This window comes from Leucoraja erinacea, chromosome 12 (genome assembly GCF_028641065.1).
Source record: "Leucoraja erinacea ecotype New England chromosome 12, Leri_hhj_1, whole genome shotgun sequence".
In the NCBI taxonomy this organism is placed as follows: domain Eukaryota; kingdom Metazoa; phylum Chordata; class Chondrichthyes; order Rajiformes; family Rajidae; genus Leucoraja; species Leucoraja erinaceus.
The window spans coordinates 16,807,543-16,813,542 of NC_073388.1; positions in this window are offsets into that span (position 1 = coordinate 16,807,543).

Sequence of the window (6,000 nt, forward strand, 5' to 3'; positions counted from 1 at the left end):
GACAAGTTGGGGGAGTGGGCAGATGCATGGCAGATGAAATTTAATGTGGATAAATGTGAGGTTATCCACTTTGGTATCAAAAACAGGATGGCAGATTACTATCTAAATGGCGTCGTTGGGAAAAGGGGAAGTACAACAAGATCTGGGTGTCCTTGTTCATCAGTCACTGAAAGCATGCAAGTACAGCAGGCAGTGAAGAAAGCTACTGGCATGTTGGCCTTTATATCAAGAGGAGTTAAGTATAGGAGCAAAGAGGTCCTTCTGCAATTGTACTGGTGAGTCCACACCTGGAGTATTGTGTGCAGTTTTGGTCAGCCATGATCACAGTGCATGGTGGTGCAGGCTCAAAGGCCTGAATGGCCGAGTCCTGCACCTATTGTCTGTTATCTATTGAAATGTCATCTGTCCATTCCTTCCAAATATTGGGAGTAGACTGGAAGTTAGGTGTTTTTTTTTCCTTTCCTGTATAATAGGAAACTTTGGGATGAAATACCAGGTTTGCAGAATTGGCTACTTCAGTCAGTCACTGTGTATACAGTTTCTGTCGTCAGCATTGCCCGAGATCCGCCACGTGGAGGCTTCTGCTTGCATCCCTCTGTCTAACTACAAGAGAAGGAAACAGAACTGTACCTGCTCTTTAGGTACACAAAAATGCTGGAGAAACTCAGCGGGTACAGCAGCATCTATGGAGCGAAGGAAATAGGCGACGTTTCGGGCCGAAACCCTTCTTCAGAACCTGTACCTGCTCTTTGCTGAGTTGTGACAGGTTTTACAGCAGGCCAGTGACCTGCTGCCACCTCACACAAAGCCGTTTCTGAGGCACCTTCCACACACATTGTATCACCTCTCCGGTGCTCTGATCAGTGAACTTTGTGATCAGTAAGCTATACTATTGTTAGTTGCCCTCCTCAAAGCTTTACCATAAGAAGAAAGTTTTCAATTGCAAAAAAATAAATCTGGGTTCACTGCCGGTAGGAAGTAACATACATGAAATTGGTTCACAATTCTGAAGCTCTGATTAAATGGTCACTCTGATCAAATGAAAGGCTGTTGTCTTTACAATTAAGGTACCATCAACCTTGAAGCTTTCAATACAAACAGATGGCATAATCTTATGATGAAGAATTTTCAGAACACGTCCAACATGAAGGCGGTCGTGACAAATAAAGAATAAAGAGTTTGAGTCGTAATTTATCAATATTCAGCATTTTGCTTAATATTCTATCGAGCTTCTACAGGTGGAGACCTTACTGACTGGTTCTACCATGGCCTGATTCAGTAACTTGAATGCCCGAGAAAGAAGGAGGCTGTGAAAAACGGTGGGCATGATCCTGTCCAATTCAGGTTTTGACCTCGCCACCATCAAAGTGATCTACTGGTCACGGTGTCTCGAGAAGGCAGCTAATATCATCAAAGACCCACATCACCCTGGCCACCCTCTCATCTTGTTCCTACCTTCAGGAAGAAGGCACAGGAGCCTGAGAGCCATTGCTTACAGCTTCTTCCCATCACCATAAGGTTCTTTAACCACCATGCACAACCCTAACCACAACCCTACCTCAGCAATAAACTACGATGGATTTTATGTATGGTTGCACCACATAATTTGACTTGCACTGTTTTGGTTTTGTTGCATTCCATAACTGACAATTTATTGTATTATTATTTATTGTACATTAATTCTTTGTATTGTTGCAATAATGTGCCTGTGAAGCTGGACAAGTAGAAATTGCATTGTTCCAGAGTCCTGAGTCAAGAGTCAATTAAATTGTCATTTGGACCCCTGGAGGTCTTCAATAAACCTGTTTCTGTGCCAACAATACACTTTAACTAGACAAAACACAACTTATGCCATCATTTCACATAAACATCCATCACATAGCTGTGATGGAAGGCCAAAAAAAAAGTGTCTCTCCACTGCACTCTCCCCCCCCCCCGATGTCAGACAAAGCTACCCCAACAGAGTCAAAGTCAAAGCCCCCGGCTGGCGATGGCGATTGTCCCGCGGCCATTAAAGCCACGCCGGGTGGTGCGAGGTCGCACACCGGGTCTTGGTGTTGGAGACCCCGGCGTGCGCTCGCAAAGTCCCGCGGCCATTCCAGCCGCGCGGGGCAGTGGTGTCAGGCCCCGCTCCAGGAGCTCTTCAACCCCGCAACACGGGCGGGAGAATTCGCCGTTGCAGGAGCCCCGAAACGCGGTCTCCCCCCGGAGATCCGCGGGCTCCCGGTGCCGCCGTCCGCAGACCCGCAGTAGCAGCCTTCGCATCAGCAGCAGCAGCGGCATCGGCAGCAGCAGCAGCAGCGGCAGCAGCGCAGCAGCGGCAGCAGCAGCAGCAGCGCTCCTCCACCGCTCCACCCGCTCCGGTCTCGGCCAGCTCCGCGACGGCAACGGTGAGTCGGCACCAGAGTCCCCGGCTTATTCCCGTTGGAGGCCACTCCTCGTTGCGGCCTCAACGACAACTGAGACCCGACGAGAAAAGGTCGGGTCTCCAGTGCAGGGAGAGATTCAAAAGTTTCCCCCCCCCCCTCCCACCCCACCCCCATCCCCCCCCACACACACCCCAACATAAAATAACAAAAACTACATAAAAACACAGACAAAGAATAATAAAACGCGGACATCCAGTCCTGTCCTGATTCATATGTCAATTAAACACGCTTGCCTTTAGACTCTTCAATAAACCTGTAACGTGTAAACAATAACCTTTAACTCTCAAAAATCTTATGCCATCTTTCACCTTCTGGGGAAATTCAGGATAAAGGAAAGTGTTGCAATTCTAAAAACGACAGCTACCAACAGCAATATTTCAGAAGTTAGAACACAGAGAATATCCAAGAAAATCTGACAGAATTGATTGCGTAAATTTTCTTTTATCTTAGGTGAGGTGATGTCTGCCTTAGATCTTCAGTTCTGCCCAAGGGAGTGCAGCATATTATGTAGGCAGACAATGATCTGCAAGCTACGGGAATGGAGTTACATACATTTATTTTTTAAATTGCAGATGTGGGAAATCGGAAATAAAATCAGAAAATATGAGGACAAGCTCAGCACATCAGGCCACATCAGTGGAAACAAAAAAAGGTGTCAGGTTTAGGACTCTTCATCAGAACAGTGCCACCAACAGTGGCTGCCTTGCCAACAGTCTGTCCTTTCATCTTTTTGTTAGTTTTAGTATGTGTTAAAAAGCATGTTTGAATGTTCCTTGGTTTGTTTTATGTGGGGGATTGGGGGAAACTTTTTTTCAATCACTTACCTCGACGGAGATGCAAATTTATTTTCCGTATCGCATCTCCGTCCCCACTGCGGCCTAACATCGTGGAGTGGCGCTGCCTTTCCTGGAGACCGACGGGCGCTCCAAGCCGCAGGAGTCTACGGGAGTTTAACATTTGCCGGGGATCGAAACTCCAACCGCGGGACCTGTGGACTTTAAGATCGTGAAGCCCGCGGTCTCTGGTCAGAAGAGGCGGACTCAGGAGCTCCATGGCGCCGAGACAGTATCAACCGCCTCAACACAGGAGTTTCGATCGTCCCGACGAGGGCTTCGATCGTCGGCTGCGGGGGCTTTGATTGCCCGACTGTGGATGTTTTGACCGCACCAACTGCGGGAGAACAAGACGAAGAAGATTGAACTTTATTGCTTTCCATCACAGTAAGGAATGTGGAATCCATTGTGATATGTTAACTTTTATATGGTTGGGTATCTTGTAACGTTTCACTTAGTATGGCTGTATGGTAACTCAAATTTCACTGTACCTTAATTAGTACACGTGGCAATAAACTGAGATTGACCTTGAAACTTTGAGAACTAAGAAATTATGGAGTTGGTTTGCATTCCCAGATTAGATGAACGAGTAAGGAAGGAGTAAGGGAAGAGGTACTGACAGACTAAGTGGATGACCATGGGATTACTTATCAAAAGCAGGGAGGTGGAAACATGTGAAAATTCAACAAGACATTCAGAAGTACATTCGGTCTTTATATGTGGAGACACACTAACAAATTACATTTACATTGGCATCATTTGTACTTAATTTCTGTCCCACACAACATGATTGTAAGAATGGTGCAAATAGATTTATTGCTTTTAAAAGCCTTACCCCTTTCCAGGCATTTTGTCTGGGATAGTTGTTTGATGAAAAGATACAATTTTTAAAGATTTTCACCCTCTCTTTAAAAAAGTCTGTTTGTCAAGTAATAATTGGGAAATTACAAAAGGAGAGAAGAGTTGGAGGTACTTAAAAAATCACATGAAAGTTGAAGCCAAGTGTCTCTCTGCCAATCAAACTCCCCTCAGCTGTATCCACCTATCACCCGGTTCCTGCCGCTCCCACCTCACTTTTCTCCCTACAACTACATTCAATATAGTTTCAAACACGAGACCAAACGTAGACTGGGCGATCGTTTCGCTGAAAATTTTTGCTCACTCCATCTGGGCCGACCACATCTCTCGGTTGCCAAAACATTAACTCCCATTCCCACATTGACCTTTCTGTCCTGGGCCTTCTCCATTGTCAGAGTGACGCCAAACGTAAATTGGAGGAACAGCACCTCATATTTTGCCAGAGCAGCTTACAACGCAGTGGTATGATTTTGGATTTCTCTAACTTCAAGTAACCCCTGCATCCCCTCTCTCTCTGTCCCTCCCCCACCCTAGTCATTGTACTAGTTTCTTTGTCTTCCTGGGAAGTTTCATTGCCTGTAACTCGTGGCTGCTAACAATGGCTGTTTCCTTTATCATTGTTTTTTTTTGCGCATCTTTCATTCATTTGTTCTATATCTCTCTTTATCACCGTCTCTATATCTCTCATTCCCCTTTTCCCTGACTCTCAGTTTGAAGACGGGTCTCGACCGGAAACATCACCTATTCCTTTTCTCCACAGATGCTGTCCGACCCGCTGACATTCCAGCTTTTTGTGTCTATCTTTGGTTTATTCCAGCATCGGCACTTCTTTCCCACACCTTCCACCATCACCCGTCTGCTTCCTACCATGAAGCCAATCCTGTATCCAATTAGCTAGCCCTCCCTGGATCCCATACAATCTAATCTTCTGGAGCAGCCTATAAACGCGAAATGTTATCAAAGTTTTTGCTGAAGTCTATATATAGATTATGTATACCTTGAATTGTGAACCTTCTTGGTTACCTCTTCAAAAAAACGAATTCAAATTCTTCAGACATGATCTGCCATGTGCAAAAACATGTGAACTATCCCTAATCAACCCATCCATCCAAATGCAAGTTCATCATATTCCTCAGAATCCTCTCCAGTAACCTTTCTACCACAGATTTTAGGCTTCTATGATTGTATGACTGAATGACACATTGTGTGACAAATCGAAAAAAAATAATGAAATTACACAGTAAAGCAAACTATTCAGCCATTTGGCTTTCTCTCTGATTAAAACCGCCTCATTTGCTCTTTACATATCGCCCATTACTTCATTCCCATCAAGTAATTATCTAGTTCACTTTTGAATGTTACCTTTGAATCTCCTTTCAACACATTTTATACGAAGTTTTCTAAATGATAAACTTGCAGTTTAAATAAAAAGTTCCCTGAAGAATATAAGAACAAAAGAAATAGGAGCAGGAATATTCTTTCTGCCCCCTTGAGCCCGATTCAAAATTAATTAAAATCATGATTGATTTTCCGCCATAGCACAATTTTCCAGCACTTTCCCCAGAACCTGTGATTCGCGTCATATCCAGTAATCTATTGAACTGTCTTTTGAATGAACATAATGACAGAACCTACCACACTGTGGTAGGGAATTTCTGAATAAAGGTTTTTCTTCTCATCTCATTACAAATTGAGTTACCAATTATTCTAAAATGCTGTCTCCTGGTTCTCGTCTCCTCATACAGGGAAAACATCCTCCTTCGTTCTAATCTATCAAGCTCTTTAGGAATTTTGTATGTTTTATACTAACCTAGTCTTTCCAAAAAGGTGACTTCCCAGAGAGGTGACTAATTCCAATGGCCCCAAGTTTCTGTTGTACC